The 13882-nt window shown below is 33.3% G+C and overlaps 1 protein-coding gene across 5 annotated transcripts in view; it reads right to left on the reverse strand.

Moving 5' to 3' along the window:
• Window positions 1–10096, reverse strand: part of ASPP (Ankyrin-repeat, SH3-domain, and Proline-rich-region containing Protein) — a 436173-nt gene extending 426077 nt beyond the window's left edge. For all 5 annotated transcript variants that reach the window (XM_077432022.1, XM_077432018.1, XM_077432021.1 and 2 more), the window contains exon 1: window positions 9832–10096. The gene's annotated coding sequence lies outside the window, so the exon portion shown is untranslated. The remainder of the gene's footprint in view (window positions 1–9831) is intronic.
• Window positions 10097–13882: the final 3786 nt, after the last annotated feature.

The raw sequence follows: 13882 nt of genomic DNA on the forward strand, positions 1-13882 counted from the left end.
TGGAAGAGGCCTCTCGAGAGACACACACATCCGGCTGCACGATCATCATCATCATCATCATCATCCGCCATCGATTCGCACTCGGATCATTAGTGTATCTGTGATCTCTCCGCTTTGTTTCGCATTGTTGCGAAACGGCCGCGAAAAAAACACAACACACAACACTCATTATTTTGTCATTATCGCCGGATTATGACCCAAAAAACAAAAACAAAACGAGAAATCGAAAAATTTCGTGTTCTTGAGTCGAATCACCATCGATCTGCACTTCTTCTGGAGCTAGGCGATCGGTCCACCTGAACGAAAGGTGGTGAGCATTCCTGAAGTGTCGACTACGGTGAAGGTCGGTCAAAATGCGAAATAGAGACCTATGAGAATGGACACACAGTCGGAAAAGAAACCTGTTCCAGCCGTAAAAAATAGGTTTATCCAAATGAACGACATTGGAGTTTATTACTTAATAGTCTCACCTCCCAACCACTTCCTATCGTCGTCGTATAAATTAAACACAATGCGCGTGTGAATGCTATAAATATCAATCGTCGAAAGAAGATTTTGACCCACGGCTACAAACATGCACTTCCTTTGCATACCGTATGATTTATTAAAAAATAAAAATAAATATAATACAAAATACAGTTATTGTTTTCATACATATATCATATACATATAATATGTATGCCATGAACGTCACCCTAAATCGACACTACGGTCGATCCTGCATACATATGTATATAGCGTGAGACTTGAGCATGCTGTCGCATTGGTGCAATGTGTTGAAATATTGAAAGGACATTTATATTATTTATTTATATAAGCCATATATAATATTAGCCAGCAGTTTGGCTTAGTGGTAGCGTATATACTTAGCACCACTGAGGTCAAAGGTTCGAGTCCTCGCCATCTGCTGGTTAGATTTGGGGGTTTTGTGACTCCAAATCGATCGTTTCTCTATCAGAGTTTGCCAATTTTATCTGATCATTGCTGAAACGGTTCCTGAAAATTGGTATTAGATCTAATCCTGTTGTCACAAAATCTGCCTGTGTATAATTTGTAATAATTATACACAGTAATCTGAAATCTATAGATATCTCTATAGACATCTCTATAAGTTCGTATTTATTATATGTATAAAAATTGTACACAAAAAAAATCTAAAAATAATCCATAGATGTCTCTACGATTATTATTTCTGATTAATTGTTATATGCTATATATTCTGATTGTATATGTATGTATTACTGTATTTCTGATTTCTGATTGTTTATGTATTCTGTATTTCGTTAACGTACACCCGTCGCATTGGAGCAAATCTGTAATGACGAGTGATTTGTAACAATAAAAAATAAAATAAAATAACTTTAGCTATTTAGCTAATTTAATACACGTTCTATTTTTACTCAAATAAATTCTTAATTACTTAACTCTAAAATTTAAATACATATACTAAATTTATATGCACTGAAGTGTCTCCTTGCACCTCGCACGAATGCATCCACTGTCTTAGAAGACCTTACGCACTCAGGAAGGGCATTGTACATGAGCACACCCCTGTGAAAAATACCACCAGCTCTCATATTTTTCCTTACTCTACCTACAACTAAAGTGTTCTTATTTCTAGTATAATAACTAGAGGTAGGATAGTCACAGTGCTATCCATTGTTCGGCAAACCTTTAACAATGCATTTACAACCTTTGAACAATACACGGCCCCATCAGGCTCCGCTGACTAATAATAACTATGGATATCACTATTTCTTGTTGTATAATCCTTAAAATATTTAGGTAATAACTTATGATCTACATAACTTATAAACAAAAGACAATGTACTAAGATTTAAACTATGTATATATTTCTAGTACTCATCCATCCTAATTCATCTAACATACGAGTATGTACCTCTAATACTTTTTAATCTACCAACATTCAAAATACCTCCCATAGCTACATATATTTTGTAAATTTTATATTTTTCCTAAATCTTGACCATTAAACATGTTAAGCACAGTGGCACAATATGCCGAGCATTCAGCGTTCCATACTTCTTTTAGTGTATTGGACTTTGTGAAGCATCTTGGCGTTCAATGTCCAAGTTTCACATCCATACGTCATCACTAGAGGTAGGATAGTCACAGTGCTATCCATTGTCCGGCAAACCTTTAACAATGCATTTACAACCTTTGAACAATACACGGCCCCCTCAGGCTCCGGTGACTAGTCATCACTGGCAAAACGCATTGATCGAAGATCTTTTTCTCCAAGCAGAGTGGCATTTTTGATTTAAAAATAATAACATTCATTCGTCCAAACGCACTCCATCCTAATTTCATACGTCTGATTATTTCGTCTAGTAATATATGTATATAAAAAAGTATATTCCACAAACTTTCGCCGAATTTTACATACGCGCTTTCTTGAAATAACATACATATGTATATTGAAATTAAACCCTTTTCAAAATAAACGACGGTAATATTTCAGCTTTTAGCTTTTCCATCCTCCAAAATGAACGCTAATCGAGTCGAAAATTCAACGGTTAAACCTGCAGCTACGACGTTAACTTTTTCATTATAATAAAATAATAATTTAATGAGTTTTCGATAATGAAAATTAACAACTTAATTGTTCGCAATTTCTCAAAGATATTTCTATTACAAAATACAATTTCTATTACAAATTTAATTACAAAAATAGATCGGACGGAAGTTATGTACAAATTATAGCGCACATAAAATGTATTGGTATTAAAATTTAATATACACATGTGATAAGTATGCGATGAGTGTCCACATTCAATCAACTGGAAATTAATGTTATAACAATTCTCATGACATAACACAATAATATCACTTTGCAAACGGTCGATTTATTTTAACGCAACTAAACGATTACGATTTATTACGAACATGCAAACAATGACGCTATAATATAGTATGATTAATTTGATTTTAATCAGAATCGCCACATTAGCTATAAATGTGAGCATTCACGGAAAGATTTTTCAGATTAAAAGTTTCTCATACGGATTTTGTCTACAAAATTCATCGTCCCTATCAAATTTGTCCATCATGTTTCCTAATATCTTTTGTTGTTGTTTTTATTTTATACGATTTTAGGGCCATTCGTATTCTGGTCATCATTTTCATTTCAATAAAAGCTTTGTCTGTTCGGAAAGGAGTTGCTGGTGGCTAAGAAACAGCTGCTACAAAAAAATTGCTAGGTTTTTAAATTGACAATTTACATACTTATCATATATACATAATAGCGCTATTCTGTGTACGAATGTAAGAATATAATACGAACATAATAACAGATCAAGAAAAAACTTCTATAAATACTGTTTGCTACCAATGTTTCCACTAGAACAACAGTCACAGAGCATTTATCGTCATCTATTGAAAATGTATTTAAAATTATTTTTATTTTTGTTCTAATTATCTTACTTAATTTATTACCTATTTGCTTAATTTGAATATAATTATTATTATTATAACTATTATTATAATAATACTAATTATATTCTATAATATTTAATTCTCATATAAAGATAATTAAATATATTATCCCTATTAATTCAATCCAGATTCGTGTAAATACGAGTAAACACTAGTACGAGCTTTTTGCTCGCAATTTTACCGATTTAAAGTTCAGCACACTTCCAATTAACCCTTTTAAACGAAAACAACAAATAGTGTGGTCAGAACACTATCTTAATAAACATGTTTCAATAGAAAATACTCAATATAAAATAGTAATAACAGTGGGAAAAAATCCCAAGTGGAAATACGTACTTTTGACTTTTGATTTGAACTGGATGCCTACTTAGAGAGATTTGAAAGCTGAAAAGTACTACAAATGAAAGATAAAATACCCGACTATAGATTCTAATATTCATTTTGAACAGGAAATTGACAGATTTAGAGACATCGACCGAACAACACCAAGATATAGAAAAATCGCGCGATTTAAAAAACACATACATATATCTCTGAATCTCGAGCCAATCAATATTTTTTATTACCAGATTCGTGTTTACTGGGCATAGATCTATAAGAAAAGTCATATCGTGTCTCTGAACCATTTTTCGTGTCGAACAGTGTAATTATATTTTGTTATCATTTTGTTATCAACAGTGTAATTATCATTGTTATCAATAAAACTGTAATTTTTCCAAACAAAATTAATAAATAAAATTTTTGAATTTGTTAGTAAAAAAATGAATTTACAAATTGGATCCATTAAAATGTAATAAAATAAAATTTGACTGAAGACAAATCTTACGTGAATGCTCACCTTTACACACACACACACACGCACACAAGGAAAAATGCGTAGCAAATATGCAAAAAGAAAAGTAAATCCAGTGATTTTGAATCCAACAAAAAAAAGCCATCCGACAAAACAGACATTCAAAATGCCAATAAGACTCATCTGCATGAGATTACGTGAAAATAGCGTGTCGTATGCGAAAAAATATTTTATTATGTCTACTTATAAGATAATCTGAACCGGTTTTCTTTTATTTTTTTTCCTTCCGTCAAAACGATCCGTATCATATTTGCCAAGGCGGGATTAAAAATAAATTTAAAATTACTATTTACTCGTTTACGACCTTACAAATTATACTATAATGTCCGCGCCGCAATCCCAATAAATTATAAAGCCGTAATTTGACTCGCTTCGCATTATACAATATTTACGCAAGCGCATAATGAACCTTTGAAACCAATAGAAGAACGTGTGCTAATGTTTATTCATGTGTGTAAACATTAAATAAATCGATAAGCGTAACATACACTTATCGATTTATCACTCTATCTACATACCTATATACACATAGACATATAATATTTTTACCACTTTAAGTTAATGTTGGTTTGGGTGTTTGTCCACGATGCAAATCTGCAGTCATAAATTTATTTAGAATCGCCAAATTTGATATAGATTAAATAAATGTAAGATCTGTAGTTTTATTTATTTTTAAGGACCATTGTGGCATTACAGGACTCCCTAATGCGCCACAATGGTCAAAAAAAAATACAGAGAGATGAGAAAAATAAAAATATATACACATATACACAGACAAAAGCACATTTATACATAATCATAAAAAAGCAATAGCATTATAATAATAGCAGATTAAGTAAATATATCAAATAATAAAATACAAATAAGTGAATGTCTTGCACCAATAGCCAGCACAAATATTTAAGAACCAACCGCAAATACAAAACATCCCTGCGAGGTCCAAATGGAAGAGAGAAGATCAAAATTCCACTCATACATCACATTCAATTATGAAAATAATTATGAGTGCAGGCTACCAGACAAATAGGTTAAAATAATCTTCGATAACCTACGCTCACTGAGGTGGAAAATATCACATTCGGGCTCAACAGCAACGATTTCATTGAGAAGTCGGATAGCTCTTGGAATAGGAGCCATTCGATAAAGAACTGTACGAGCAGGAGGTATGTACAACCATCAAATGATGATGTCTACCACGCACATAATTATTAGGGATATAAAGTTGCAGCAAAGACGGGCATCACGTATTACCAAGTAGAAGCTGTAGAACAAAAAGAATTAATGAGAAGTTTCTCCGAAGTTCAAGGTAATTATACCCAAGCATGCCCAAAAGGAAATGAGTAGGGTAGATACATATATGGGCAATATCCATACTCTTTCCTATATAGGAAACGAAGAAATAATTTTTTACAATCATCAGAGAGTAATTTTCTTCAAGCGGATTCCACACAATCGCATTATACTCTAGCTTGCTACTCGCAAACGAGTTGAAAAGCAAGCGAGAGGATAAAGGGTTGGAGAATAACCGAGCATATCTCAAGACAAATCCGAGTCGACGAAAGGAAACGTAAGCGAATGTCTTGATGTATTTGTGAAAGACGAGTTGAGGATCAAAAGTGATAAAATCGACCAAATCGACCATAGATTCCACACGCTTCAAGAAGATGGATCCAATGGAATATCCGTGACAATAGAGCGAATGTGCATGTCCATAGCTGACAATTTGCATAGTTATTAATATTAAGTTCTAGACCTAAAATAGAACTGAACTCCAAGACAGCGTTAATATCATCTTGAAGAAGAGAGGCTTGCCTCTCATCCTTGACAGAAAAGAATAACTTGACTTCGTCAGCAAACAACAGAATGATGCATTAAATAAAGCTATAGGGAGGTTACTTATAAGAAAGGCAAATAGTAAAGGACCTAAAGTGGACCCCTGAGTTACACCAGATTTAGTAATAAAAAATGGAAGACATTCAAAAAGACCATATCTAACTAATTGCTTCCTATCACTTACATAAGAAGCAAAGAGTTTAAGGATACGTGGTGAAAATCCCACTTCGGTTAACCTGATCGGAAGAGCGTCATTACTGACACGATCAAAGACTTTGCGAAAATCAAATGCGAATTCAAATAAGTGATAACAATTTGTGAATGTGAAATCAAACAGGAATAGTGTTTTTGGAACTGAAAATTGGACTTCCGCCACTTTCAAATATAACGGCTCATTTGATGGCGTTTTGGAATGGATCGGAGATGGAGTCAAAATTTTACAAAGTTCATTGCTTCATTCATACTTTCACAAGCCTGAGCAACGCCAGGCAGATCAGCTAGTGCACATTGTATAACATATTATAATAAATTCAAACTGTCTGATTTTTTTTACGTTTTTATAACTTTCCATATGCTGATTTTTAAGATTAAAGCAAACGTGGGAAGTTACATATAATATGTGTCAAAATTAATTTAAATTCTCATAAAGAATATTTTTAAAGTACCGATATCAAGTATGCGTTATCTCCTGTTTTATTTCAATTTAAAATTTGTGAATAAATATACATAAAATACGTAATAAGTACATACACAAATGTGTAGGTACTCGGATCAGAATTGACGTGGGTGTTGAATTTCGCACGACTTTGACATGACAATGGATCGTTTACATCGGCGAATGTGAACGTCAACATATGTCAAAATGGCTGGAAACTATTCACCGAGGAAATTGTGGAAACAGTGTAAAGTTTAAAGCTTCCAATATCCGTGCGAAATTAATGTACATACATACATATATAATTATTTTTTAACTCACTTGAACTGCGATATAATAAAGAAATAATTCCATTACTCTTATAAACTTAACGAGCTCTAAATATAAATTTAATATGTATTTCGAAATATGTCCGTTTGCGAATTTAATCTTTTTGCTTCCGTTGTACTTTTACAACAGTTTCAACAATTAACTTTATGACTCATTCGAGTGATTTTTATTTGTACTAAAATTTAATTGGCTATTTGACAAATTCGAGCAATATTTCGAAAATGTTATACACTAGTGTTGTGCCCATTGATTTCAACGGGTGGCTTCAGAAAATAATTAATACAATTAAGTGCATTTGACGCCGACGCCACCCGTTCCAAGTCGGGCGCCCAATATCAGGAGCACATGTCTATAAACTTATATATATATATATATATATATATATATATATATATATATATATATATATATATATATATATATATATATATATATATAATTTCGAAAGAGACTTTGTATGTAAGTTTCTAAGTTGTTTTTGGCTGGGAATCGAAAACAAGTCAAAGTTTCTATGACGATGATTCGATTGGTTGAATATTATTTTTTTTCGATTCAAATAAATTTAATAAAAAAATAAATGAATATTTACTATTAGATTCGCCATGTTTAAGCTGTTTATATTACAAATACTGAGCGAAGCCGGGTAAAACAACTAGTATTTATATAAAAGCTAAAACCAATGCTTCCACATAAAAGTCTCCAAAGCAAGGAGCACGCAAAAACAAAAGTACTGTAGAATGACTCCATATAATATTTTGTAATCAATAAAGTACATTATTAATATAATTAATTGTTTAACTAAATTAATGATTAGCCTACAATTAATCAATTGATATTTTATTGTAACAATTGCTTGAACAAATTAATTTCGGTAATATCGGTAGTAACAAATATCGGTATTTTGAGAATTCTTAATACATATATATCTCATAATTGCTACTCTCTCGATGAATGTTATGCTCAATAATGGAACTGGTTGTACTCAAATAACCGATTTGTTGTATTCAAATAATCAATTCACATGTTCAAGGTATACACTGGGTAGCAAATTCATGCACTTACCGCGATGCAGCAGTAAATTTTCTGATAAAAAAGACAGCTGATCAAAGTTTGACAGATAAGCTGGCTTCGACGCTACTCTTTCAATGAATTTTATGTTCAAGAATGGAACTGGTTGTATTCAAATAGCCAATTTGTTGTTAGATTGATACGAAATAGACAATAATTAATATGAATAAATCTACTGAATAAGTTTTACAAATATGTACATCCGTATTAACTACGATTTTAGGTAATGGTAAAGTTATGTAGTTAAAGGTTATGTCTTCCGTGTACACTGTCACTAAATGATTTTGACGATGCATAGACAATGTATACATCAAAGAACTTAACACTCTTACTGTAACATAGATATTAATTAGATGACAGTTCTTAAATTAATATGATATATTTCTATCACAAATACAATAGTGAAAATTTGTTTGCTTGAATTTTTTTTCGGCATTTATTATTATTCTGAGATTTTATGCTTAAAACCTATCAATGGATTCGTGATCATCCTGAAAAGTAATTAAAACTTTTATTGCTAATATATTAGGTACTTAGATATACTTTTTTTGTACAACTCATTAATTTTGAAAGCCTTACGAAACCTTGAAATTCATTATATTCTACACTAGTTATTTTACCCGGCTTCGCTTAGTATTTGTAATATAAACATGGTGAATATAATAGTAATTCATTTGATTTTTTATTAAATTTATTTGAATCGAAAAAAATATAATATTCAACCAATTGAATTGTCGTTATAAAAACTTTGTATATTTTACGAACTTCCCAACCAATGAGACTTACATACAAAGTCTCTTTCGAAATTATATATTAGATATACAATTTATATATGTATGATTATGCTTCACCTGTATGGAATAACGCCTCGAATACTAACCTTCCCAAGCTCCAAGTAATACAAAATAAATCCCTAAAAATAATTTATAATACACCCATATATACTAACCTGAAAAAACTGCATGCCATATATAATATTCCGTTTGTTACAGACATTACTAACAAACTAACCAGTAGATTCTATGACAGAATCACTAATAACCATACTAACACACTTGTGAAGAGTCTCGGTGATTACAACAAAATGTCTATACCCTTCAGGTATAAACACAGATTACCTAAACACAATCTGCTTTAGGTCATCGACTTTAGAGAGTCTTTAATTAATATTATGTATTAGATGTATTATGAACATTTATAAGGATTGAAAATAGGTTTTTGAGCTCTTTTTCCTATTATGCTTTAGATTAACATTAGAATAATATAATACTGTGATTACTAACCAAATTAAATTAAATTGTAAAATAGAAAATGATCAGTAGATCAGTAGCTATTAAAATAGATATAAGATGTATTGTGAACATAATTTCGTAATAATAAAAAGCATTTTAAAAATCAAAAAAAAATATATGTATGATAAAAAGGTTTTGTAAATAAAATTCAAACAATACACAATAAGAATTTGAATTCAAATAAATGTGTAAACAAAAGATGTTAATTTATTGATTTGTTTCAAATGATTGATTTTTTCCTACATTTGAACTTATTTATGTAAATAAAATAAACAAGCTGAGACTTGAGCATGAAAAATAACAAAGCTTACTTATAACGTTTGAAATCTGAAAAGTGTACGTACGTTTTATTTGTTTACGTCCACACCGCATGCAAGTGACTGCCGTTATCACTCGAGATAGGGAATTCTGCTCCGACACAAAACATAAACACACACACAAACACAACGCACAAATTAAATTTGAATCGAATCAAATCGAACGTGAACTCGTCGTAACGAAAATCACTTGCACAAAACGACTCGGTTCGATATAACGAGCACGTTATACGCGGCGCGGACCGGCGCACGTTATACGCGAGTGACGCGTGCGCTCGCGCATCACTGACTGACAGATTTTCGCCAGCGGAAGCGGATCATTGCGCACGCGCATCTGGTGAAAACTCACGCGGGAAAATCCCGGCAGTTTTCCGATGCCAGGGAAGTTTTTCCGACTTCGCTGTATTATAATTACAATTACAAACAAATGAGAACCTTTTGCAGCGACGGATCTAAAATGTTTTTAGAGGGGGGGAGTGATATTTTGGAAATATAATTTAATAAATACAACAAAAAATTTACATATCTACAGGTTGGGCCAAATTCCACTGTAGATGTTGATGAGTCAATAACTTTTTTTTATTAATAAACAATCTATGTACTATCTTCTATATATTTTTATTTTATTTTATTTTATTATACATCAATTAATCAAGCACACTCGTCTAACAGATTGCTCCAAAGTGATGAGAAATAAATAAAATTCTTAACTGATCAAAACAAACTCAACCGTTCTAATTGGTCGCGACCTCCGTAACTTAGGAAGTGGTGCAGAAAATGACGAGAGATGTGACAAATGTCAATGGCACCATCCAGTGAATTTAAGAAACGGAGGCCACGAGGAATGGGAGAATAACTATAAGCCACAGTCCTAGCCAGAGGAGTGTGAAAAAGGGAACGGTGGCGGGTCCATATCACTCTCCAGAGCATGAAGGCGCAACTGAGACAGGATAGACGGACAGGAGATAAAGCCTCTAAATATGGAAAACAAGAACTTGATGAGGGCAACACTCCTCCTGTGTTCAAGAGAAGTGTAACCGACCATACCCATGACGAATTGTGAAGGAAATAAATATGGATAAATCCCATATTGCTCCTTATAAAGCAGTCGAAGACAGCGTCTTTGGCGTCAAGTTTGATAGATAGAGATTTAGTGGAAGGATTACAGATCATAGAGGCGTATTCCAAGATACTCCTAACTAGAGCATTGTACAGCAGCCTCAAAATATGTATATATGTAGAATTGAATGTCTGTCTGTGTGTCTCGTATAGGCTCCAAAACCACTGAACTTTCAGGATTTGTTGTATGCATGTCCGGGAAGATTACTGTGAAAAAAAACCTCTTAATTATGATATTCGTAAATATGATTTTACTGACGTGAAAGTAAAGCTATCATCAAGCCTTCAACGCATCACGCCGCGAGTGTGACAATAATCGCGCCACGCCTACCTCGCGCTCGAATGTACTGACCGTTCAGGGCTGTACCACAAAACACACAGCGGATGGCCCACGTCAATAAATATATCTATACCTATGTATATATAAAATTGAATGACTGTGGAACGGGAAGGATAACGGTAACGGGAACGTGAATGAGAACGGGAACAGGAATTGTATGCGTTATTGTGGCATTGCAACGCATACCGGGTTCAGCTAGTATTTATATGAAACTGAATGTCTGTCTGTCTGTCTCGTATATGCTCCTAAACCACTCAACCGATTACGATGGAACTTTCAGGATTTGTTGTATGCATGTCCGGGAAGCTTAATGTGAAAAAAAAAACACGGGAAAAACCTCTTAATAATAATATTCGTAATTAAGATTTTACCGACGCGAAAGTTTGAAGCGCCATTGTGTAGTCAAGAAAATGTGTTCGTTGGCAACCACGTTACCAGTTGGGTTATGACGACACGGCTTTGAAGAGACGTTAGTTGAGCTCCAACCATCACATGTGTTCGCTGCCTCCGTTTTTCCGACAAACTATTGTTACGTACACCGCCGAGTAGTTGTAATCGGATTAGGCCGAGTAGCATCCCAAAGACTGTGTGACCGTTATAATTGGTTTCAAGGATTATATCTAGACTCTAAGTGCATGTAGGCTAAACAATGGCCGTTATTGGTCCCTTCTCAGAAGTGACCGATACCTTGGTACCGTGGGACCGAATGTCGTGGGAATACATATCCGAGTACGTGACCATAACAATAGGTAAACAAATCAGACGTCGAAGATGTTCTGAGAGACCTGCCCCTTATAAGGCGGTACTTAGGTACTTAGGCGATATCAAGACATTCTGGACTAGCACTGCCAGTGCGTGTATCTCCTTAATCATCAATAAATGCTGTGACATGACTTTGGCCTTTAACTTGGATCCGCCACGCACCCCTACTCAACACTATCGTTACTGTAATAACGGGAACTGGAATTGCATGCATTATTGAGGCATTGCAACGCATACTGGGTTCAGCTAGTATATAATATATGTAACAGTTGCAGTGTATCTTCGAGTTGTAATATATTTTGTAATATATACTCTCAGTAACAGTAATTTATGTATAAATTTTCTCTTTGAGCTGCTCAATGAGAACATGCATATACCTACCTGTTCTTTCAGACATCCTTACAGGAACAAACATACACATGGGGGCAATTTACCCTATCGCCCCCACCTCCCCCATTTGATCCTTCCTTGACCTTTTGTGACTTTGATGATGATTCCGTTTAATACTAAATATGTTACAATACTTAATACAAAAAAAAAATTGCATCTTTTGACAAAAAGTTATAATTTATATCTCAAATGTAGATATACACATATTTGGACTTCGAAACAATTCTTCTTAAATGCTTAAAAGTAAATGTTTGTTGTTCAGATTTTATAATTGCAAAATATAAATTTTCAATATTTTTTAGTGTTCCATCCCTGCCCTAACTAATATGCATGTTTTCGCTACCTTATATATGTATGTGTTACACTCCAAGGGTTCACTCCGGTTCGTTCATGAACATACTAGTTTGTTCATACACGAACTATTGATTTTAGTTTAAGTGCTAACAGTCAAAATTTTCAAATAGACTCACCAGATGTCGCATGAAAATTGGAGCTGTCGAAACCTTTGAGACATCAAAACGTCAAGTATTTTAAAGGGAAATCCTATGGAAACCACATTACAACTTAGCTATAATTCCAGTTTTCGCTAATTTTAAAATATTACAACCCAGGGTAAGTATACATGCATAGAGGACGGGACAAGCGATATACAATAGAATACTTATGCATGGACAAACTAGTTCGTTTGTCAATTTGTTATCTTGTGTACACTATAACGGGCCAAATTGATACGTGTATGAACAAACTACATCGTGCGTTCATGAACGAATGAAATTTACACTTGGAATGTAGCATGTGCATTTCAAGAAATCGAAAGATAAAGAAGAGGGTGAAAAACCCGACCTTGAGAGTGGAAATACAGCAATTTCAATGGATCTTCATAGATTAATGCAAGTTCTTCTGTAAGTTGAATAATGCATAATTATTTTTTTAATGATTATTCATATTCATAATTTCTTTTAAAAAAGGCTTTTAAATTAAATTAAATTTACTCGACTACAGCGTGATTCACCATACTTGATAAATACAGATCGAGATCTATGACTTTAAGCTTCTTTGGAGAATATTTTTCAGCTCTATTATAAATATTCAGACAACCAGTAGAATAGACTAGTGGTTAGCATATATACTTTCAAACATAGTAGTCATGGGCTCGAGCCCCACCGATTGCTGCTGGCCAGATCTTGATTTGTGACTCCAGCTCGATCGTTTACTATCAGAGTTTGCCAATTTATCTGATTTTCATTGAAACGGTTCCAACAAATTGACAACCTTACCCATTTTTTCGCAAAACTCGAGTTTTCAGCAATCTCAAATTTCGCTGAATCGTATAAAATGCTTCAAATTTACAAAGTTGACCATAAATGTCTATGTAGATGTTAATTGATATATATTTACTGAACAAATTTGACTATAGATGTCTTTATGGACATTAATTGATATGTATTTATGGGTAATTGGATTATT

Source organism: Arctopsyche grandis, chromosome 6, assembly GCF_051622035.1.
Source record: "Arctopsyche grandis isolate Sample6627 chromosome 6, ASM5162203v2, whole genome shotgun sequence".
Lineage (NCBI taxonomy): Eukaryota > Metazoa > Arthropoda > Insecta > Trichoptera > Hydropsychidae > Arctopsyche > Arctopsyche grandis.